This window comes from Diachasma alloeum, unplaced genomic scaffold, assembly GCF_001412515.2.
Source record: "Diachasma alloeum isolate Michigan unplaced genomic scaffold, Dall2.0 Dall_scaffold_00288, whole genome shotgun sequence".
In the NCBI taxonomy this organism is placed as follows: Eukaryota; Metazoa; Arthropoda; class Insecta; order Hymenoptera; family Braconidae; genus Diachasma; species Diachasma alloeum.
In genome coordinates, this window is record NW_021680427.1 from 364,757 (window position 1) to 390,657 (window position 25,901).

The 25,901-nt window shown below is 33.6% G+C and overlaps 2 long non-coding RNA genes across 2 annotated transcripts in view; one reads left to right on the top strand and one right to left on the bottom strand.

Annotated features, from left to right (window-relative positions):
• The window catches only part of LOC107038751, a 7,828-nt gene extending 4,567 nt beyond the window's left edge, over positions 1 to 3,261 (bottom strand). Inside the window, exon 1 of the long non-coding RNA XR_001460916.2 lies at positions 2,702 to 3,261. This is a non-coding gene — a long non-coding RNA (uncharacterized LOC107038751). The remainder of the gene's footprint in view (positions 1 to 2,701) is intronic.
• LOC107038750 lies at positions 3,022 to 17,939 on the top strand. The gene is made up of 2 exons (XR_001460915.2): positions 3,022 to 3,298; positions 17,707 to 17,939. It is a non-coding gene; the product is annotated as an uncharacterized LOC107038750 (long non-coding RNA).
• Positions 17,940 to 25,901: the final 7,962 nt, after the last annotated feature.

Sequence of the window (25,901 nt, forward strand, 5' to 3'; positions counted from 1 at the left end):
GAGGTTTTATTGCAATCCAACGTTTCATTTGTTTTTTGTCCTGATCTACTTATCTTCCTCGTAGTATCCTCTGTTGATGTTTTCCCTCGTGAAAAACATTGCATATATCATTAATGAAACATTTATTACAAAAAACAAGAAACATCACGACCAGATGTATAATTTTTTCAAACGTGATGCTTTTTCTTTTTTCGATCGGATCATTTGGATGAATAATGAAGCTTGCCAAAGATTTAATGTTTCACAGAGGATTTAACGTTGACCGATAAGACTAGAAAAAAAAATACAAAAATCACATCGAAATTTCGTAGAATGAAAATCGTGACCATGTTTTTTTTCCAATAAAATAATTCCGAAGTGAGATATGCCGTGTAAATAGTTTTCCATAGTTAAATTTCGAACAAATCAACCCGTAATTTATTTATTCACATATGTAGCCACCATCACGATTCGATTTCGTCAGGCCCGACAAATTGAAACTTGAAATTTTCTAATTGTTCAATTTCCTCACCAGATATGCTCTGTTGAAGATTTTTGTCTGCAAACTTCAGGGTCATATATCATGCAGGGGGAAGACTGATTTCGTAAATTTTTTCCCACACTGCACAGAGACATTTATTATGGCAAAGGCTCTTTGAAAAAAATTGTAATATTTTGGAGAATTTTTGAATCACACTTTTATCACATAAAAATGGCAGATGACTACATACCACTGGTTTGAAAATTGAGATACCTAGCTGTCACTTCCTATGAGGAGTTTAGTGTTTTGTTATCCACCATGGAAAATGCCACCTAATAGATAATTTACCACAGCGAATTAGATATTTGTAATTTCCACTTTTTTCAACTCATTCTGAATATCTTAGTGCAAGATATTTTGCTCTTGAAAATTTTCAAGGCACGAGTTTCTTGATATAAGTAAAGGCGCACTTCCCAAAAAACTTTGTTTTCTTCAGTGTAATTGTTATTCTACACATTGTTTTTAGTTAAAAAAAAACTTTGTAGTTCAAAAATGAGAGGCCTTGGATGTTTTGGAAGCGTCTGCGGGGCTAGCGAACGATAACAAAATTTTCTTTTGCACTAATTATTCTTTTTCAGACATATGTTTGATTCAAATGCGTCATTTCAGTAGGTTCTGCAAATTAATTAGCCAAATGAACACGCTTAGAGAACTTATCTCTTTGAATTAAAAGAACTCTGTTTGAATCCAATGGCTGGGTGTATTGCAATAGCTCATCAACAAGTTTTATTTTCATTCAAACGTAAACACGATTTTTATTTGAGTTTTTATTCACATCAAAAAAATAGTTTTTCAGTATAAACGAATCTTTCCTTGAGATAAAGGACGACTTCATTGATTAGGAATTAAATAATTGTTCAGAAGACGAAGAGAATGAATTTATTGACATGTAATATTCTTTCATTTGGCTAAGACAAATCGATTACTTCATTGTAATAGAGACATTATTCAGAATAAATGAATTATTTCATATAATTGCCTCTATTGCAAAGAAAGAACTCCATTTCAATAAAATGAATGGGTTTATTCAAATAGTTCGTAAACTACTTTTCATTTAATTTTGAACTCGATTTTCATTCTTTGCATTTCTAGCCACATCAAATGAATAGCTTTGTATTATAAACGAATATTTCCTTAAGATAAATGAAGCCGTCATTGATTAGGAATTAAACGATTGTTCAGAAGACGAAAAGAATGAATTTATTAACATGTAATATTCTTTTATTTGGACAAGACAAATCGATTATTTCATTACAATAGAGTCATATTCAGAATAAATAAATTATTTCATATAATTGGAAACGAAAATATTATTGGAACGAAAAGAAAAATTTCAAATGAAAAGTTCTATTACATAGTTTCATTTGATTCAAACACAATTTCTCTGAGCGCATCAAATAAATTAGCCAAATCAACATGCGCAGAGAAATGATCTGTTTGAATTGAAAGAACTTTATTTCAATCAAATGAATGAGCTTATTGAAATAGTTCGTAAACTACTTTTCATTTAATTTTGAACTCGATTTTCATTCTTCGCATTTCTAGTTACATAAAAAAAATAGTTTTTCATTATCAACGAATGTTTCCTTGAGATAAATGAAGACTTCATTGATTAAGAATTAAATAATTGTTCAGAAGATAAAAAGAACGAATTTATCAACATGTACTATTCTTTCATTTGGACAAGACAAATCGATTATTTCATTACAATAGAGTCATTATTCAGAATAAATAAATTATTTCATATAATTAGAAACGAAAATATTATTGGAATGAGAAGAAAAATTTCAAATGAAGATTTCTATTACATAATTTCATTAGATTCAAACACTGAATTAAAAGAATTTTATTTCAATCAAGTGAATGAGCGTATTCAAATAGTTCGTAAACTACTTTTCATTTAATTTTGAACTCGATTTTCATTCTTCGCGTTTGTATTCACATCAAATAAATAATTTCTCATTATCAACGAATGTTTCCTTGAGATAAATAGTCGACAAATCGATTATTTCATTACAAAATAGAGGCATTATCAAGGACAAATAAATTATTTCATATAATTAAAAACAAAAACATTATTGGAAAGAAAAGGAAAATTTCAAATGAACAGTTTCATTAGATTCAAACACACGATTTCTCTAGGTGCAAATCAATAATCCACTCTAAAATAAATAAACTAACCTCTTGAACGATAAGAGCAGACTTCCCCAATCGCCAATAGTTCCACAAATCTCCCGGTAATAAAAAATTCACCAGACATTTCGTGAAAAAGTTCCTGGCCCCCGATCAGATAGAAATTTCCAATTTCACCCTCACGACGTTGACTAAAATTCTCTCAACGACTTGGTGTGCTTTACCATGAGGAAATATTGTCGCAGCGAGTTACGATAAGGCTTCCATTTTACCTTTTCCACTCGATGAAAATGCAAAACACATATAACACCACATGCTAACTCCGGTGATATTGACGGCTCTCGCTCGGGGCCCCATTTGCGTCGTGCGCAAACAGAACAAAAAAGCGATGTTGTCAGGTTTCCTGCTCATCACGAAGCAGAATTTGCCCTCTACGAGAGCCTTGTCGACTAGAATCACTGGTCGCTGGAGGAAAACGTCGCAGAACATCTTGTCTGGAGTGAAATACTGAATATTTTTATATTCACGAGAAAAATGTTCCCCACTGGATTGAAAATCGCAGGACGTGCTGCTGCAGTCAATCAGCAGTTCATCAGGAGCATTACTCATGGGGCTACTAAACCTCGCAATCACTGTAGCTTTGGTGTAAGTATTCAATCATACGAAATATTTTCATATTCTAGGTTAGGAGTGCTGCAAAGGTGTTGAGTGTTTGTGTAATAATTTTCATGATTTTTCTAACGGAATTTTTGTAATACGATATTTTTCGGGGAAGTTAGTGTTTATGATTGTTAATATTAGGGGATTTGACTTTGGAATTGAGGAGCGGAAACAGACGACAATCGGGGGAATGCGTTTTATGTCAGATAGAGCCAAAAATTGACCCAAGTAACACAGTTCTGGAGGGTATCTGCAAGTATACCAAAAAGGCTGTCTAATGTCTGTCCAAAAAGGTAACTTGTGTCTAGAAGTTACCTAGAAGTTAACTAAAAGTTATCGTATGACTGCAAGATACCTTTTGGACGGACATTAGTCAGCCCTTTTGGTATACTTTGAGATATCTTTCGCTATTTGGGGAGCGCACGAAAAAATTTAATAGACAAACCTGGCAAGTTCGCTAGATAAATTTATTGGATTTCTATTGAATTCTCTGCAATAGAAACATCGGATTCTATTGACTTTTTCTAGACTAAAACTAGAAAAGGACGAGCGCTTCACGTATGGAAAAATTTAATAGAAAATCTAACGAATTTGCTAGACAATTCTGTTGGGTTTCTATTGAATTTTCTATNAAAACTACCCTGGTGGAAAAAACTCCTTAAATCCTATTGGAAGAAAAAAGGGTAATTGGAAATAATAACGTTATTGCCGTTGAACCATTATTTCCGATTCAGGTTAGTAGCGCAATGCTGACACGTATGGAAAAATCCAATAGGAAAACCTAGCGAATTCTCTAGAAAATTCTATTGGGATTCTGGAGAAAATCTATTGGATTTCTATGGGATTTCTAATGGAATTCTATTGGAAAATTCTATTAGTTTTTTGCGCTGATTCTATTGCTTATTTCATACGGAAAAGTCAATAGATTTTGAATTTCTTTCTCCAGAATCCCAATAAAATTTTCTAGCTAATTGGCTAGATTTTCCTATTGGATTTTTCCATACATGTCAGCATTGCGCTACTAACCTGAATCGGAAATAATGGTTCAACGGCAATAACGTTATTATTTCCAATTACCCTTTTTTCTTCCAATAGGATTTAAGGAGTTTTTTCCACCAGGGTAGTTTTTGCACGATTCTATTGAAATTTTAAATAGAAAATATTTGATAGAAGTCAATACAATTCGATTTTTCTATACAACTTTTTGTTGTGTCGAGGTGTTTTTTGCTTCTGAATGGAAGCATTGAAATCGTCCTATTTTTAGATTCTCTAATTTTGCTTGGAAATTATGTAGAATGCTCTGAAACATAAAAAGACGAAGTTTGAACACCCCGTGTGTATGTGCGAGTGTCCACCTGGTGGTCAATTTCTAGAAAATGAAAGAATTGAAGGACTAAAATTATTCCAGAAAATCTAAAATTTTGTCAGATTATAGCATTAATGAAAACTAACTCTGTGCTCAATTTCAGCCCAATTGATTCAGCCGTTTACGAGGAATCACCATTTGTTTCTAAATCGTTTTTCGCAAATATCTCAAAAACTACTCAACCGATTCCAATTTTTTTTCAAAATATTCGTCCCAATGTCTTCTATCTCAAACAATCTTGCGGGTATGCATATTTATGCATACCCGTTCATACAAAGTTTCCGAAATATTTTCTTTTTTTTTTCTTTCGCTCAAAATTCTTGTTAGTACTCCCCCTTTTCCAAAATTCGACATATCAATTTGAAATTTAGGATGGAGTTTCCTCTTTCCACTAGAATGTTTCATATTGAAAATGGGCTAAATTGGATGGTTAGTTTAGGAAATATTCAAGTTTGTATCTAAATCTATTTTTTTGCATATTTCAAAAACTACTCAACCGATTTCAATTTGTTTCCAAATATTCGTCTTGATGTCTTCTATCTGAATCAATCAAAATATGCATACCCGTTCATACAGTTTCCGAGATATTTCCATTTTTCGGGATTTTTGCTGAAAATCCTTGTTAGCACTCTCACTTTCTAAAAATCAATATATTAACCTGCAATTTAGCATGCAGTTTCCCCGTTGTAACAGAATGTTTCGTATATTGAAAATGAGCTAAATCGGATGGTTAGTTTAGGAGATTTCCAGGTGACAAGATTTATCAACTGGAAGATATTTTAACTGTGACATTTTAGTTCAGGAGGGACGTGGTAAAACGGTACAAGTCAATTTTGACTATTGATCAGTTTTCAATTAATCTCTCGGAGTGTAAGCGACATAGCAAAATTTTTGTTATAACCGTTTTTGTAGAACCGATTGAGAGCTACAACAAATCTAATTACGAAAATTTCGCTATCTCCCTTAGATTCGAAAATATTTCTCAAAAACTTAACTGGGAGATACGTTGACTTAAGCCGTTTTACCACTTCACTATTGAATTAAAATCTGTCAACTGCGACATTGAAACTAAAATTTTTCAACGACGACATTTCAACAATCATTTTTCTGCTTCAACGATTCAAATGTATTTTTGAAAAATATTTACTGCCGTTTTAACAATGTCTTTGACAATATTTTTTCAATTTGTTGGCATATACTCGGATGATAGTCTATATGCTAGGGGTACTTCTGTGTACATTGAGATGTCCATTAGATTTTATTACTGGATTCTATGTTTTCGAGGTCGCTGATTGCGAATATGATGATCGTTTGTGCGAAATCGTGGGCAGTCTCTTTGTTTATATCAATTTAATTGTTTAAAACGGAATATCGCGGAAACGGTTGGCTATAGGGGAAAATGTTTCAAACAAAAAATGTTCCTTATCAAAAAGTGGACATATTTTGTTGCAGAACATTTTCTCATAGCTGTCATGGTTGCAGAGATATCGCGGATGCAAGTCCAGCGAGCGGCACGCTGGCACTATTGCGCGGCGGTAACGCGCTCCGGAGTCTTTTTAAGAAAAATGGTTCGACGGAGAAAAAAATGGTTGAAACAAAACATGTTCATTATAAAAAAATACATCAGATCATTTTTTTGGCTTTTTCAATTATTCCAAGTAATTTTCGAGATATTCAACGTTTTATGGGCGATGACGGAACAAATTTGCATTGCGTTGATCATTAAACCGTGATTATCTCGTTAATTACTAGGAATAGACCAAAATGTCTAATAACTCAAAAGATGAGTCATGAAATTACCAATATCTTTTGTTACAACTTTTTTTCTCTAGCTCCGTCCGTTCAGAAAATATTCCTGGCGCAAATCAGGGTATGAATGCATTGAACGTCCACCTCAACTCCACACGTCGCACAACGGCTTCGCAGTGTTATGTGGCGTTGCCACAGTTTTCTCCGAATTCGTACACAATAGCCTTATCTATGTTTTGATTTTTGAGTTTTGTTTTCATCCTACGGAATTGAAGAACTCACCGTCAGTTTGCATTGAAACTCCTGAGGGTGATGATCGTATTTTCAGAGAGTTTATTTTTTCGCGTGATTTTCTGGCTAGATTGCACGTTGTTTAGCGAACAAATAGCAGAGTAACGAGTTAAACGAATTTCACAGAGAGAGTTATTTGCTGAACGAATGGAGCTAGAGAAAAAAAGTTGAAACAAAAGATATTGATAATTTCATGACTCATCTTTTGAGTTATTAGACATTTTGGTCTATTCCTAGTATTTAACGAGATAATCATGGTTTAATGATCAACGCAATGCGAATTTGTCCCGTCATCGCCCATAAAACGTTGAATATCTCGAAAATTATTTGAAATAATTGAAAAAGTCAAAAAACTGATCTGATGTATTTTTTTGTAATGAACATCTTTTGTTTCAACCATTTTTTTCTCCGTCCAACCATTTTTTTTAAAAAGACTTCGGAGCGCGTTGCCGCCGCGCAATAGTGCCAGCGCGCCGCTCGTTGGACTTGCAACCGCGATATCTCTGCAACCATGACCGCTATGAGAAAATGTTATAAGACAAAATATGTCCACTTTTTGATAAGGAACATTTTTTGTTTGAAACATTTTCCCCTATAGCCAACCGTTTCCGCGATATTCCGTTTTAAACAATTAAATTGTTATAAACATTGTTATAAACGATCATCATATTCGCAATCAGCGACCTCGAAAACATAGAATCCAGTAATAAAATCTAATGGACATCTCAATGTACACAGGAGTACCCCTAGCGTATGGACTATGATAACCGAATGAGCTGAGAAGGTTACAACAGGTGTTTTCGCCATGTGTTGACTCTTATATAGATCTTCCGTATCGCTCGATCAACCGAATCACCAAAATAAATACAGAACGAAAATGGGAAGGGATAATCGTCACGAAGCGACTTGATAGTAATTTAGTCAGATTGAATTTTGTGCACAGTGAACATTAAATAATCGTGATGCCTCTCACATTTACAACTAGCAGCAAAGAAAACAAGTTATTGTGGACTAGCGAACGCTAGATTATATTATGTTATATTAATTTATTTTATTGTTTTCTTTCCAATTTTTCTTTGCGGTTAGATTAGATTAAATTTATTGGATTCTATTCCCATTGTAGTATACAAATTGTGGGAAAAGTTTTTCTTGTTTTCAAATGAAGAGATATTTATGTTAAATAATATCAGTATAATATAATAATTCCTCTCAATGAAATCAGATCATGAAAATGAATTTTTTTGTTTTCAAAATCTGATTTCATTGAGAGGAAATAAGAAAAATGCAGGGAGAGATGATCAGCAAGAAAATAAAAGAAAACGGTTCTTTATTTTTTTGTTAAATTTAAAAACTGATTTTTTTTAGTGACAAAAAAATATCAATATGTTCCCTTTCTATGATCTAATTTCAATGGAAGAAAGTGAAAAAAGAACAGAGATACGTGATCAGCAAGAAAATAAAAATTTTGATTTTTCAATGTCTCCGGAAAGTTTAAAAATTGATATATTTTTTCAAATAATGAAAGAATACCCATCAATTCAATTTATACCCTCACATTTTGATAGAATACATTTAAAAAATAGTAAAGAATAAAAATCGGAGATGAAAAATTTTATCGGATTAATATAATAATATAATGAGAATTTTATTTATCAAAAGAACTCAAAATCTAATATCCGCTATATTATTGTTAGTTTTTTGTCCGTAAGTAGTTGTTCCGTAGTTTAAAAAATCCCAGTGGATTTACCACAGTTTAAATGTCGCAGTTGAAATATCGTCCAGTTGATAACTGGTGGAACCGATTTCCAAGTTTGTGATTAAATCTATTTTCTTAAATATCTCAAAAACTACTCATGAGATTTCAATTTTTTTTCAAAATATTCGTCTTGTAATAGAATTTCCCTGGCTCAAATTTTCCCCGGCTCAAGTTTTTTGGTTGACTTTCTTGATGAAAATAAATTAAAAATAGAATGAAAAAAAAATAGAACATTCTGGCTGAAAAAAAATCTACAGAAAATACCTGAATAGAAAGTTCAATAAAAATCCAATAGAATTATCTAACGGATTCACCAGGTTTTCCTATGAAAGCTTTTCATACGTGAATTGATGGAATAGGAAGGGCTGGGACAAAATTAAGGACTTGTAATACCACAAGAGCTTCAAAATTATCGGGTATTTCTCAAGAGGTTCGTTGCAAACAAATTAAGGTGTCAAGTTCTCAGTGTAAATATTCATGAGCGTGAAACGTGAGCGATTTTTCTGAAAAACTTGATGACTTCGTTTGTATGCAGGGAACCTTGAGGGAAATACCCGATTAATTGTGAATCTCGTGGTATTAAGGAGATTATTTTTCCCATTAAAAATTTCTGCCAAGATAATTACACTATGAGACAAAATCCATCTGTCAGTTTCAACGAGAATTTAATCGAGCAGGAAATTTCTTGTTTTTCATATCGCGTGCTAAATGAAAAAAGGTCGTATTGATCTTTTCATCACGCTGTGACGAAAAGTGAACTTTTCGGCACGCTCCGCGTGCCTAAAAGTCCAATTTCCGCCACATTGTGATGAAAAATATTGTTCGTAACTCGTGAAAAAATGTTTTTTAGCTCGTGGGATTATATCACGAGCCTCCGGCCGAAGGCTCGTGATATAAACCTCCCACTCGCCAAAAAACACTTTTTTGCACTCGTTACGAAATATACTATTTTGGGATTTTTAGAGCATCGAAGTGGAAAAAGCTCGTAAAAACCTAATCTAGGGAACGTGAAATCTGGACAATTTGAGCTCTTTAGAATCATTCTAACCCAACTTTGGGGGGCAATTTTTTATTTTGAAAAACAAAAAAAAACGAAGCTTTTTAGAAATCGATTTTTGTTTTCAAATTTTCGACATTTCTCTTAGTGTTTGAATTAATTTTTCGTTGAATTGAATTGCACCGATTTTACTCCTGCCAATTCCATCAACCGTATTTTTTATATTAAAAATTGCTGTTCCCATAGTAAAAAATACCACTCTATATTTCATATTCTTTCCGTGTAGTGATGTATAAATTCCAGGTAAATATACATTATATCTGAGAGTGATGTTAAGATGAAACTCCATTTCGTGGATAGGTCTTACTCTTCCCAGCTTATGAATTTTCATTGAAAGAAAGTGTGAAGTTTGAGGATCTTTTAATTGGATTACCTCGACACCTGCAGAGAAAAGAATTTTAAATCGGTACAAATAGCAAGAAACTTTGAAGATATTCATCCTCACTTCCCAAGAAATAATGTCGAGAATCCCTTTCCTCTCGTCTCCAACCTTTTTATCGTTCAGCTACTCATCATTGATGTAATTCATCAATTAATGTAGTGGTAAAGTACCATCGAATTGTTAATTTCACTTGAAGTACTTATCTGTTCATCTGATTTCACTCAAAAAACGTTTGCAGACGATCCATTTTACTCCACTACAATCTCGTGCGGTGAAATTGTACCTAGAACATTAGGATCCTAATATTTTTCCCGGATATTAGTCTGGGGCTGTTAGTGTTTTTGCAGTTTGCATATGAACAATTACTGGAAGTGATTTTTTTTCTCATTTCCAGCATTTTACAGCTAGTTAGTATTTTTTTCAATAGCTGGGATTATTATAAATATTATCTACGAAAACCATGGGGACAATCGTAAGAAAATCCAGTTTTCTAGGGATATATTTCAACCCCCTAAGGTGGATTTCAACATCCCCACTCTGCGGCCGTCAAAGCAGAATGCCAGCGTCCCCACTCGAGCGCGCTACTACACTTTTCACGTTAGAGGGTTAATTAATGTCGATGAGCAGCGCTTGAACAATATCTACATTTAAAACAAATAATTGGTTCCCGGATTTTTTTCCCCCCGAAAAAAATTCCCGGAGAAAATTCCCCCGGAAACAAATTCTTGGAATTATTTTCCCTTACGAATGTAAAAAACAATTACACAAACACACATTACCAACGTCAATTTTATTTATTATATCCTTCAATCTTCGAAACACGCCAGATGAGAATTCAACTTTTTCAATACATCAATAACAAATAAATTACGTTACTGCAATAAATTAATTGTCAACATTTCCGAACCAATTCCCTCAAATAATTCGGATTAATCTCGTACCTCAATAATTAATGAATCTTCATTAACAGGCATTCTCGTCCTACAAAGTCGCAGATTCATAAGAAAAAACATTGACAACATTCTACAAAACATCATCTTACACTACCAAAACAATCCATTTTAAAAGAAACATATTTCCAAACAACCAATCATGAATGAATCAATTACATTGTTATTATAATGCGTAACTTGGAAGAGTAACGCGAATACTTTCTAACATTAACAATAAAGTTGAAAATTATAATATGTTTATTTTTCATTTTTGCCGGAGATTTTTTTTTCGGTGATTTTCATAGGCAAATAATTGCAGGGGAATATTTAGACGAGGGATTTTTTTCCACGGGGGAATTTTACCGGGGGGATTTTTTCCGGGAAATTTTTTGGGGGGAAAAAAATTGGGTCACCCAATAATTATTAAATTCCATTCATTCATTAAAGAACAATTATCAAAAACTTGGTCAGTTACATATGGACAAGGTTTTAAAATTGCATTTTTGTCATTCCGGCTGTAAGGCAGCATTTCACGGACGCTCCGCGTCCGTGAATCTCTGCCTACGGCCGTCATGACAATAGTATATTTCAGCACGTGTGGGGCAATATCGTCTTTAACGTGTGTGGGGTTTACAGCATGAGCCCAAGGCGAGTGATGTAACCACACACGTTAAGGACGAAATTTCCCAACAAGTACTGAACAAAATTTTATGTCACGAAGCCTGAAACCGGCTGAATTAGACACGAGACGCGAAGCGTCGAGTGTGTAATCCAGCCGGTTTCAGGCATGAGTGGCATAAAAAATATTGTTCGTCATACGGCCAAAATAGTATATTTCGTCATTAGGCCGAAAAAAACGTTTCTGGCGAATATGAGGTTTGCAGCACGAGCCGAAGGCGAGGGCTGCAATCATATTCGTCAGAAAAGTTTTTCTGGGCCGTATGCCGAACAATAGCCGTGAAACAATATCAGTCTGTGAAACGCTGCCTTACGGCCGGAATGACAAAAAAAATTTGCTGACGAATATGATTGTAGCCCTCGCCTTCGGCTCGTGCTGCAAACCTCATATTTGCCAGAAAAGTTTTTTTCGGCCTAATGACAAAATATACTATTTGGGTCTTTCGTTCATAATGGGTTGATATAACACAAAAAATCCAAAACTGAAATTTGAACGCTTGCAAAGCTGCCATGCGGAAGCAAAAGCGAGATGAGTGAGCAACATAGCGTATTGCACCCGTCACACTATTCCTCTGTTTTCATGTACACGTGTTATTCTGTTGTCAGCTTTTTTCGTCAACCATAAAAATAAACTCTACAAATACCTCGAAACATATACTCGATAGCTCACATTTCTTCGCATGAAAAATCCTATAAATTTGATTGTTTGCGCTACCCTCATTCATTGTGCCTCAGCGACATCACACGCATTCCATCAAACTCTATATATGTGCTCTATTGCAAATATTTACTGCAGCGTGCAACCAATCGGTTTCGCATTGATTAAAATATCGCAGTTTTTTCGCAGATTTTTAGTTTCACATACTTGGGAGAGGAACAGATATTTGAAAAACGTCATTCGTCTCGCGAATAGTTTTTTTCTGAATTCGATGCACATATTGAACAGAGGATTATTGGAATTGACCGTCTACTTTTCCGGACATTTGTACTCTTGAAAATGTTTTTTAGGATAACTCTGGGTGATTTGGGATTCAGTACCGAATGCGAGTGGAAAAGTTGAGTATGAATAGACGCTAAATTCTGCCATCTATAACTATGAGTGGTTTTCTGAGTTCTGCGAGGGGCAATCACTTCGAAAAAACTTGTCCCCTGGATTTCAAGTTTAGAGTGAGACAAGTTTCCTAATATGAAGATCATATTTGCCTACGAGAAGTAAGTTATTTTCAATAACTTAAATGTTAGAATGTTTGCGCTTCACGGAATTCGAAAAAAATCTCATTCATCACTATTGTTCTCCGGTACATCATAAATACAGGTTGTGCCAAAATGAAATATCATCCTCGAGAGGGTAATTCGGGGGGCTCATTTGGAGACGAAAACTTTAATGAATATTATTCATTATTATTAAAGTTATTTGATTAAAAAAAGTGAAGATCAGCCGCAAAACCCCCTCCCATGGAAAATCCACATCTTTGTCATATTTTCTCTTATGAGGATGACATTTCATTTTGGGACACCCTGTATATTACATACCGAAACATTGGAAATGCATAAAACAAATCACGAAAACAATAAATTCTCGAAGATTGACGATTCTTTTACGCGATTTGAGTGAGTTCATTTGCGATAAAATTATATGTGAGTAGAAGAATATTTTCAAGCATGAGACCGTTCTCGGGTCACGCGAGTCGAAATCCCTGGGAGAATTAAGCGATTGAAGAAAAATTACTTGTCTCAAGTAAATATCTTTCAGATATTAGAATTTGTTTTCTCAGTGTAGGGAAGAGCGGGGGAAAATGGACAGTGAGTAATAAATGAGGGGGAATGCTACAAATTGAGTGCTCTAAAACTATTCTCAAAACTTAACTTTGACAACTGATTAAGTTATTGATTAAGTGTCCTATGTTTGTAACATAAATTTCTTATTCACTTAATTGAACACTTCCTCAGAATATTGTGATGAATTTGAAATGAGATTTTAAGACATATTGCGGAATTCTTAAATTTCTCGACAAAAATCCTGAGATTTCACAAGAATTTCTTGCTACTTCCGGAAATTTCATCAACTTTTCATGGAATTTCTCGGATTCCACTAGATTTCTAAAAAAATCAGGAATTCAGGGATGCCAAAGAATTTAATCTTAAATTTTATGAGTGATTATTCCCTCAGAGTTCTTCTATTTTCGTTATCATCACTTGGAAAAAAAACATCCTCTACCCAGCTGAATAAATTTTCTAAAATATTTTTCCAAGTCTCTTCTATCTCATCTATACCGCAGAAAACTGAATAGAAAGGTAAAATATTCCATTTTCGCCCCTAATCAGCATAAACCCCGCGGTGGAATATGAAGAAGGAATTGCCGCCTGAAAAATTAAATTCAATCAGTGTGCTCGCTCGTCAGAAAAGTTTCATTAGCATTAGTGGGAAAAATCTCTCCAAATAATTAATTCTATCGATAACGAACGAATGCTGCCACTCACATTGCAACTTCCTACTCATATATTCGATCTCGGTAATCCATTCCTACGATTTATTTCCCATGAGATTCATCGTGAAATTGATTAGAATTCTGAGAATTTCAACGTGATTTCAGAAAAAGTCCAAAATTTTAGTGTCACAAGGAAACCAACTGCTGTGATCCACGGCGAATTGCAGGCATTGCGGAGAAAAAAAAGTTTTGATTTTCAGGGACTTGTCACTGATTTCCAGGATCATGTCACCGTTTTTCAGGAATTCACCCCCAGTTATAATTATAGTAATTATGAGGAATTCGCGAGTGTGAAATTCAGTGACTGCAAAACTCGAAAATTCAGTAAATTTGTTTTCAATTCTTGGCGACATCATCACTAATTTCCAGTGACTAATTTTTAGGGACATTATCACTAACTTTCAGTAAAAATCAGTGGCATGCCCGAGGAAATCAGTGACATCATGTATGAAAAAATTTAATAGAAAACCTATCGAATTCGCTAGAAAATTCTATTGGAATTCTATAGGAATGCTATGGAGTTTCTATAGGATTTCAATTGGAATTCTATTGAAAAATTATATTTGTTTTTGCGTTGATTCTATTGGATATTCGATAGGAAAAAGTCAATAGCTTTCGAATTTCTGTTTAAATTTTTCTCTTGAGATTTTTTCTATAAGAATGCTTGGGCATTAATTTTCCAAGTTTTTTCCACTCGGATTCTACAATGCAAAGCAAAACAAAATTCCGCGGAAAAAATTTAGACAATTTTGTGCCCAATAATTCTAATAAAAAAAAATTAAGAGAAAAATTCAAATAGAAATTGGAAATCTATTAACGTTTACTTATTGAATATCCAATAGAATCAGTATAAAAAACAGAATTTTTCAATAGAATTCCAATAGAATTTTCTAGCGAATTCGCTAGGTTTTCTATTAAATTGTTTCATGCGTGATGTCCTTGAAAATAAAAACTTTTTCCTCTGTTGCTTTAAATAACTTTTTGTTAAATGATTTTGCTAAAAACTATGAAAATTCAATCTATCCTATAAGTTCTTCATTTATAATATAGTTGTAAAACCGTTCAACCGAAATGATTTTTTTTTAATCTAGTCATTTTTTCAATTACTTCTGTTACAATTCACCAATCCCATAAAACTGCTTACGTCAAAAATTATCTTTCTTTTTCCTCACTCGGACTTTTCTTTCCTCGGAGTATGAGCCCTCTTGAACTTCTTCATTATTCCCTGATCTATAATGGAAGAATCCCTCCGCCTCATCAAGTTCTATTGCAGAGACCTGATCATTAAAACTGCAAGAAAGAATAATCTAGTCAAGTGATAAGACGAGATAACTCAAGGTCGCTTAAAGTTCAGTTCTTGTTAAACACCTTGGAATCCGACGAAGATAGTGAATTCTTTGAATCTTTTTCGTACCCTTCATTTGGCTCGACGAAAAAAAAAATTCTACGGAAATTTCCTTATTTCCCTTGCGTTCAAAGATATTTACCACAATATCATGATTCTAGGACAGTTTTTCCCCGGACAAAATCTCCCGGACAAAATTTCTCGGACAAAATCTCCCCGGACAAAATCTCCCTGAAAAAGGAATTTGCGATTAGGAAACCGGATCCGGCCAAAATAAATATAATGAGAATGCTCAATTAAAGGGGTTTTTATAACTGAATCGCACAATAGAACACATGAAATTATCGAGTCTTTAGCCTCAGAGAAATTACAAAGGAACAAAGGTAATAGAAATGATAGGGGACACATAACAATAAATATTTGGGAATTATTAATACATTTCCCCTATGCCACACCGGCGAATCGCATAATCGTATTAGCAAAGTTATGAACATAAATCTCTTGCAAAACCAATTATTCACAACAAATTAACAGGACAAAGAATTTAGTAGGACAGGGAGATTTTGTCCGGGGAAAAACTGTCCGACTACCGTTATGTTCTAGAGTACTAGATTAGTGCGCGCGCTCCGCGCACCTATATCTTACTGCATGGGGTTCAATGCATGTCAATTGTAGTAAATAATGTTATATTAGATTTCTGAAGTTAATATCAAGTTTTCCAGAGGAAAAGTTCCAGGAATGTATTGTTTTTTAAAATATATAATACATCCAGTGTTACGTTTTTTGAAGCCAATCTATTCAGCGTATTGTGTCATTAGATTTTTTATGAATGGTGATAGCATTTCATTAAAGATATTACGATAATGCTATGTTATAATATATTCTATACTACACTATATTATATAAACTATGTGTAATATACAATGTATGAGGTATTCTATGCCAAATGAGTCAACGGCTAACCCTCACTCTCTTGAAAATGATGGCGATTTTTTCTACGATTAGGGGGCTTGAAAAACTATCTCTCAAATTTTTTCAGATTTTTTTGACAGCCCAGTTCGGAAATATGATTTTTTTCAAATTGTTCCGTTTTTTTACAATAACTTGAGTTCTACTCATCCGATTTCGATTTATTAGGGGGCAAAATTTTCCATTTTTCACCACCTATAAGGTTTAAAAAAAAAAAATTTGCAATCTTTAGATGCTCGAAATAACGAATTTTCGAAAAAAAAACTTGAAAAACTTGAATTTTGCCAATTACGTTACGGTCGATTATTTTAATTTTTTTTTTCAGTAATTCTTATAATGAAAACGAAAATTTTGAGCGGTCATATATGTTGGGTTCCACCCAGGATCTATTTTTTTTTTTAATTTTGTCTCTAAAATTGCGCAAATTTGGTGAAATCATCTTAAAGCAACTTTAATTATGTATCTAAAAAATATGTAATATATAGGTGTATATTTAAATTTGCTTCATACTGGTTATAATCAAAGTCAACCAATGACATTTTGGGGTATTTTGACCGAATTCGCGGAATTTTGAGAATAAAAAATTAAAAATAAAATAGATCTAAGATGAAACCCAACATGTATGACAGCTCAAAATTTTTGTTTTGATTATAGGAATTACAAAAAAAAAAATTGAAATAATAAACCGTGACGTAATTAGCCAAATTCAAGTTTTTCAACTTTTTTTTCGAAAATTCGTTATTTCGAGCATCTAGAGATTTGTAAAAATTTGGACAAAACCGTTCTTATAGGTGGTGAAAAATGGAAAATTTGGATCCCTAATAAATCGAAATCGGATGAGTAGAACTCGAGTCATTGTAAAAAAAACGAACAATTTGAAAAAAAGAATATCTCCGAACTGGGCTGTCAAAAAAAACTTAAAAAATTTGAGAGATAGGTTTTGAAGCCCCCCAATCGTAGAAAAAATCGCCATTAATTTTCAAGAGGGTGAGGGTCAGCCGTTGACTCATTTGGCATAGAATACTTCATATAATATAGTACTATATGTATTATAAAATATAATGTAGATAATAAAAAAATTGAATAATAAACTGATAATAATAATAACATACATTGAGTATACGATATTGTGTTACATTGCATGTACCATTATATATGCCTAAAGCATTATAATATAGTATAGTATAGAATATATGATAATATAATATAGTATTATCGTAATATCTTTAATGTATGTTATCATCATTTATAAAAAACCTAATGACACAATACACCGAATAGATTGGCTTCAAAAAACGTTACACTAAATTTTGTAATAATTAAGGACAACCAAGTCAATAATTATCAATTTTAATAAACATATTCTTCTATAATTACAGGAACAATGTGCGCACGGAATCCTCATAGCTACTGGTGTCCTGGCAACTCCAGCGTACATCGCATACAACTTGAAGTACTACACCGGGCGCGAGGAACGGAACTGAGGACATTACACTAGCTTTCAATCTCGTCTCTTTATGTAAATGAAACGGTCACCGATCACGACCACTGATATTTCGACCGAGTCCACAGTGAATAAATCAAATACAAAAAATAGTTGATAAAAGGTGAACTGTTGAAAAATTGAATCTTCCTATTTGTCATTTCCATTTTCCAAGAAGCCTCTCCACTGACAACTATCGTTTCCTTTGGACACCACTGCATGCTAGAATAAATATCCACAGAGGTACCACCGTTACACGATACGCACAAAAAACTTTTGCGATAGTAGTGAATAAAACGAGAAGTGAGAGCCTGTATATTGGGTTTGGAGGGTTTTCGGTGGAGAAAATGCGGAAGCAAGAAGAGAGAAACGAAGACTTCAAGCTTGAAACTCTCAAAGTATAGTGAAGGGTATTCAATATACTACGACGGGAGCCCCTCACCTCTCCCCCTCATCCCCCACCGCCCCCTCCCTTCTGATTCTATCGTCTGGGTTATTTACTTTTATAGTTGTATATAGCAGTATACCTTTACAGGATAGCTTTTAAGCCGAAAAGACGGTAAAGTGAAGAGAGAAAAAAGTCTCGTGACGATCGAGTGTGACGTAAGAAAAGAGGATGTGATATCCTATTTTATTGAGTTCATACTGAAATTCAATTTCCATTACTTTCACATTATACTGGTGAAAAAGACTGTTTGCGGAGTTTGAAGAATTTTAGTAGAAGAGAGAATTCCAAGGTTTTTTCTATCGAGAATTTTGAAATTGCATTCCCCGGGGGGGGCTTCCAATATCGACAGCCATTTCATTCGGTCTGGATTTGGTTCGGAAGAATTCAGTTGAACGACACTCGTCGATTTAGCTGGAATGTTTTCAATGATAGTCTGGATCATTTTTTGGTGATGCATTATTCATATGGAGCAAGGCTTGGAATATTTTTAAGGATATCGGTGTTGGACAAACTTTGGGGGTTGATGGAACGACATGGAAGAGAGGGTAAGGAAACGGTAACATTTGTTTTATTTGATGGATTGTCTCGGAAGGGAGCAGATTACGGGATAATAAATGTCAAGAGATATTTTATGCTACCTTATGGGTAAGAATCCTGTAGATACAATTCTGTTTGGACAAAATAAAAATTTGGAAAGAATTCGTGGACATTCGGTGTTGCATCGTTGTAAAAGATGTCCTTGAGTTATAAATAATTTCACTCAGGCTATTTGGTTTGTTGTGATTTTGAAATAAAAAAAAATACGATATTTAATGGATTTAATTCACTTGGATGTTTGATACGAGTTTCAAAGAATTTTACAATTGACAGATCTTTGAATGTCTACACTGAGAGAAATATTGGCATAATATCACAAAACTAATTTCTTGCGTCATATATCTCTTCTCTTAAGGATAAAACGCTTGGGATAAGGATTCCACATAATAAGTCAGACCGTATAAGAATCCTATGAAATGTTCATGACTTGAACACGAACTCTTGACGATAAAGGGCCAATTCCTTGTCCCAAAAAATCGTTTACATCGTGTAAAAAGATGGGAAAATCACTAAAAATACTAAAAGCTTCGATTCAGTGAATCATGGATCCGAGACATATTGAATATTTCATACTGAATTAATACAGAATTTATAAAGGGGAGAACCTTCCGATATTTCTAAAATATAATCGTCAGTTGCTCTCAGTCGCAATGAGTTTAAAGGAAAGCAATAACATCTTTTCTTTCTCTTAAACTTATTTTGTCTCTTCAGGAATATTATCTAATTTCCAGAAAAAACGTCATTTTTTCATTCAGTATCATCCTCCTTTTGCCCAAAAAGCACCGATTTTTTATCTGAAACCTACCATGAATAGATCGAATATGCATGCGATGTTCTCCACTTAAGAATTATTTTTGTTATATTATGTATTACATTGGATCAATCACTTTCAATTTATAGCTAAAATCTTTCTTTTTCCTTTTTGTTAATTGACTCATCGAATTAAATATTTGAAAAGTTAAATTCCAACAGTTTTATCTAATTGATCCATTGATTCAATTTGTTCGATCTGAATATTAAAGTTGGTCAAATCTATAAAATATTTTCAATTTGTTTGGTTGTAATTAAATCTAAAATTTCTATTATATTATCCATTTTATTAAACAAACGAAAGTGATCATTTATCGACCTTTTCCCACAAAATCATCCCTATTGTGAGCGGACTCCCTTTAGGCTCTAATCGCAAGAGTCAACCGGAGCAGAAAGGTCAAATTGACGACCGGGGTTTCATCTGTGGTTTGGGTTGTCTGAGTAACCCCTACAAACCCTCAAACGGCACAAAGTGAATTTTTTTATTCAAATCGTTTATAGAGGATACGGCTTTCTATACAATAGAAAAATAAGGAAGTTTAGAAATTCAGGAGACGCTCCTGATTCTGACCCTTATGTGTGAGCCTGATGATGAGATAAATTATTATCTCTATATCTTTAACATGATTATATCTCTATAAGTTCATATGGGTCATATGGGGATTATCTGGCCGTCAAATGCTTAAAAAATTATCATAAGAGGTATATCATATACCTCATTCTATTCTATATAAATAAATGGGAAAATAAATGGATAAGTCTCAAGACAAAAGGCGTTGTTTGAAGTCTTTTATAAATAAGTAAATATATATATCATAATGCCATATATGCCATAAATAATAAAAATGTCAATTTTTCAAAGAAGGTCAATCATTCTATCAATTTTATTTCTATACAATACGAACACCTAAACAGACCCAAGAAAATTTGCGACGGGGGGAAGCGAGCGGGGTGCGAAGCCCTACGGGGTTGGCGAGCGAAGCGAGCAAGGCGCGAAGTCCCCTAGTAATACAATCCACGGAGAGAAATTTTCTAGAAAAATTCTAGTACGAGTACTGGAAAAAATCACAATTCACCGGCTGTGAAAAATTCTAATGCTGTTAAGGTAAAATTTCTTGGTATTTCTGGTAAAATTCCTGGAGATTTCTGTGAAATTTTCACAGAAATACGGGGAAAAATTCACGTTTTCCCCAAGAAAATTTCTAGTGCCGGCACTGGAATTTTTTCCTGACCGTCACTTTGCGCCTCTTTTCTCGTGCTGGCATTTGAATTTTTCTAAAAAAAATTTCTCCATGTATATAGAATCGTTTTTCGTCAATAACTCATTTTCGGAAAAAAACGACTTATCACCCTTTAGCGCTTCGCTACTGAATTTTACGACTTGAAAAATCGACTTGTCTGTTTCCACACTTCACTATCAAATTGCTCGTTTGAAATTGATAGACCTAGTGAGTAAAACCTGCTAACTGCTGCACGTGATGAATTTTCGAATGGCTAATGAAAGAATCGTGATTATTCAGTCAATAACGTACATGATTAATACCGTTATTATTAAAGCGATATTCAGCTCGCAAGGGGGCACATGAACGCTGCACGCTTTACTAAATAGTAGTAATTAAACCACTCGTATTTAGCTAATTACAACAATCAATGGAGCTCTGAATATCATGTTTGTTGTTGGCTGCATTTTTGAAACATTCTTTTTCTACTTCATCTCATCTTTTTACACAATAATAAAATATGACATGACTGAATGACATTTAATGGGATTTTCTCTGTTAAGGATAATCGGGCGAGTCCAGAGGGTTAGAATAAAAGCAGCCATTTTCTTTTTTTTTGTTTACGTATTCTTTAAATGATGAAAAAGANTCTTATGGAAATCACCAAAAAAACTGCAAAACCCAAGGAAAAAATGCAGCCAAAGTCATGAAACTTTAGACGCATTTAGAACATGTGATCAATGATTTTTTGAGTGAAAAAGATTGTCGTCTAGGAGCATTGTTTATTAATAATAGCGAAAAAAGTACTGGAAAATGAAATTTCTGCGCACGCAGCCCAAACGAGCAGCAACGTCCCAAGTACCGATCGGGTGGGGGTAGCGCAGTAAATTTAAACGTCTCTTGAGAGAGAGCGATGAAGCGTTGTGATTGGAGCTAACTCGAGCCAGTGGTACCAGCTCGTGGTGAAAAAAAGAAAACTACCGATGATGTTGCCACTTTTTCGCATGGATTAATATTTTGTCATTTATGAAAAAAAAAAACAATCTGAAAACCATTCAATGCGTGGAACAGATACAAATAAATTTGATAAGCTCCAAAAATAATTTTTAACCGGAGATACTCCCTGATACTGCCTGAATTTTGAATCCGAATGGGAAAAATTTTTTTGTTTAGCGAATGGTTTTCTGCAGGAAAACAATAGAAACCCCTCCGCCTCACCTGCTACATTTCCTCCGCGCCCGATTATCCTTAATTGGTTTACAGTTCATATCATAGGCTAGGAATTATTATACTAACAAGTTGCCTACAAAGGGATGCATCTTAGAAAGTTCCAGAACTTTCTGAAGATTTCGGGATTTTTTCTTATTTTTCCAGAATTTCTTTGAAAACAAGTAGGGAAGGGTGGGGCAAAATGGAAAGCAGGGCAAAATGAAACGGTGGGGCAAAATGGAACGATACAAAAAATGAATATAGAGCGAAATTCAGACAACTTTTTTTTTTCACCTAATGTGAGCTCAAAAATGATGATTCGGCGTTTTCATTCGAAAATTCATTCGAATTCGAAATTTTTGAAGAGCAGAAAGATGAGAATTCCTCAACTCATCTGAATTTTCAATCAAAACATTAGTAAACTTTAGTGAACTAAATCATGTAATGTATTCTTCAATTTTCAATCAATTGAAAATTCAAAAATTTATTTCCCTTAACTTTCCAGATTTCCTCCCCTAGATAATTGCATTTTTCTACACTGATAGACAGATTCATTCATTTCAAACGAGATTCGCTAACTATTAATGAATGGTAGAATTGAATTTGACCAAATGAATATTTGTTAATAGTTAACGAATGGTTCGTTGAAAAGTGAAAATAGAGTCAGACAAGGCTCCTCAAATATGGATTTGTTAACTATTAACGAAAGAACGTTTGGTAAGACCGAATGGACCCTCGTCTCCAATCAAATCCACCCGTTAACAATAACTAATCCTTTCTATCAGTGTAATGAATGAGTATAGTTCAACCCAGAAAACAATTTTTGCCAGTGCCATCTAAAATTTAACAGGACACCGGCAATTTGTCAACAAATTGTCGACATACTGTTTGCTGAGAATGAGTAAGACAATGAGACCAACAGGAATGTGATTAGGAACAACCGCAACTTCCATAGTAATTCCGATGAATGGAAATTTCAGAAATTGGGGAAAGCATATTTTCAACCTTCCAACATCACAGCCAAGTTTTTTTCATCTAAGCAGAACGTAAAAATAACAGAATAATAAAATTAACAAATCAATAATTGGACGCATCTTCAAATAACAATAATATCTATTTTATTATAAAGAGATAAGCATTATGCGCAATCATCACACTCGAATTTAAAATCGTGTGGATTAATCCACCTATCGAATTCGTTAGAAAATTCTATTGAATTTCTATTGAACTGTTCTATTAGTTTGTAGCCGATTATATTGAGATGTTCAATAGAAAATACTCAGTTGAAAAAGTCAATAGAATTCAATTTTTCTATATAACTTATTCTATTGTGATATTTTCTATAGAATTTCCTCGGCTCAAATTTTATAATTTTTTTCGTTTGATTTTCTTGATGAGAAGAAAATAACAATAGAATGAAAAAAAACTTGGAAAATTTGAGTCGGGCAAATTCTATAGAAAATATATGAACAGAGTAAGTTATATAGAAAAATCGCATTCTGTTGACTTTTTCTATTGAATGTTGTCTATTGAACATGTCAATAGAATCAGCCAAAAACTACTGGAAAGTTTAATAGAAATTCAATAGAATTTTCTAAGGAATTCGATAGATTTTTCTATTAATTTTTTTCGTGCGTGTAAAACAAACAGCATTGTTCATATTCCCCAAATATTAGCTAAATTTCACTCTACCTTCCAATAGAGCGTCAATTGAGTTCGTATACAATATAATAAAAAAAGAATAAAATAAAAAAATTAGGGAAACAAGTAAAAAATGCAATTCTCCAACAATGTGATTTAATTTGGATAGAGTGGAATTCAGCCCATACGTAGAGGAAAACGGGTTGAATGTGTTTACAGGCAACTCACCACGAAATTCATTAAACGAGCGAAAACGATGAATGCAAAGGCGACTATTCAAAACTGGTGAACCACTAACTATATTTCACACGGTTTTAACTCATAATACAAAACAACTGTGTACAAAAGCGGATCAACGAGTTTAAATTATGGAACTTAGCTATTGAAATAAATATCCGGAAACGAGTGGAATGGATTAGATTCAGTGATGAGAGTTTCCGGGAGAATTCCAAGCCCCAGGGAGAAGTTGCAAAATTCCATATTCACATTTAAAAAAGTGGTAGGTGGAGAGCAGATGATTATTTGGATTCCCAACTATTTTGCATTTTTAATTTGTTCATAATTTAAGTCAATACGAAACAGTCGATTTTAATTGATTGTTATCTAATTTCGTTTTGAGATTTCTTCCAGTGAATAAAGTCTGAGCGAATAGATATCGATAATAAATCAAACATTGGCACGTGAACTGTTGAAAAAAAATGGAAATTGCGTAGACAGTTTAGTACAGACAACACACAGTCACAACAGTTTAGTCACAAAACAACAAGTTTTTATTTCCAGGGACATGTCACTGATTTTCAGGAATCTACACTGGAATAAAAAATTACTGGTGACAAAGATGATTTCCTTGATGCAAAAAAATATTCTCTTATCAATTTATAGAATCGTGAAATCTCCTGGTAAATAATTTTGTGCTCACTGAGAAAAAGAAGCTTTTTAACAGGATGAGATTCTCTTGTCCCCAGAAAATTTTTAAGCATCACTAATTATCAGAGAAATGTTACTGATTTTCAGAAACCCTTCTCTAATTTTGATGTATCTAAGACCAAATTCCAGTGGTAGAAATCACGGATAATCAAGGTTATTCTAGTCAGTATCCAGTATCACCAATAATTGGTGACAGATTTTTAAAAATTAAATTATTGTTTGTTTGTGTAATTTTTAAGAGAGCAACATTGAATTCGATCTAAAGAAAAAAAGTCATGAAATTTCAAATCTTTCTCAAAAAGTTCAATAGAATTCGAAATTTTTGAACAGAATTCAAAATTCAAGAATACATTTCCCTGAATTTTTCTGATTGTCATTGATTTTCACAGAATAATTCACCGAAAATTCAATCGATTTTTTCATCAAATTGTGAATTTTCAATCGCCAAATACCTTAAAATTTCTTGAAACTGCCATTTGTTGTAAATTTCCGGGAATGATTTTGAAAATATTAGACGACATTTCATGACAGGGTCTTATTGGATTGATAAATGTTATATTATTTTTCAAATCGTTCAACCATGAAATTTGATTGAACCGACAGTTTCTCTCAGAATGAATATGTCAAGCGGATCGATCACTCACCGGTAGTAATACCCAACGATTTATTCTATGATGAAATGAAGTCGAAACTCAAATACCTATTGAATTTCCAGAAATAAACATTTTCAGCATTGAAAACCCGAACCCGGGAAATCGCGAACGAAAGAGTTTCCATCAAATATTTCGATAATTTCCACTTGAAATTCAGAGTGAAACTTTCTGTCAATATAGATGAAAAATGGAGACTTTGAAGCCGAAAGAAATTGAGTTTATGGGATCTCTGTGATACATCACGAGTGAAAGCTTTTGAAGGAAAATATTGGAGAGGCAGGGATTTGCTCCCGATGGAAAATTGAAGTGATGGAATTATCAGTTTTTCCTTCTGCAAATTGAGTTGCTAATAATTTTTGATTTTTTCCATTTATAACCAAACCCACATACTCTCGGGTACTTTCGAGGTAGGAGATGAGATTTATGAATGAAAAAAAAACAGTTCGTGATTGCGAGGCCGAAATGTCGCTATGCAGGTAATAAATGGTGGAAGCACGTGTCTTTCTAGTAATTACGAATAGTAAAGAAGAAATAAAAAATCAGATTATATTTGTGGAAAGCAGGTTTGTCAGCTACAATTGGTCCG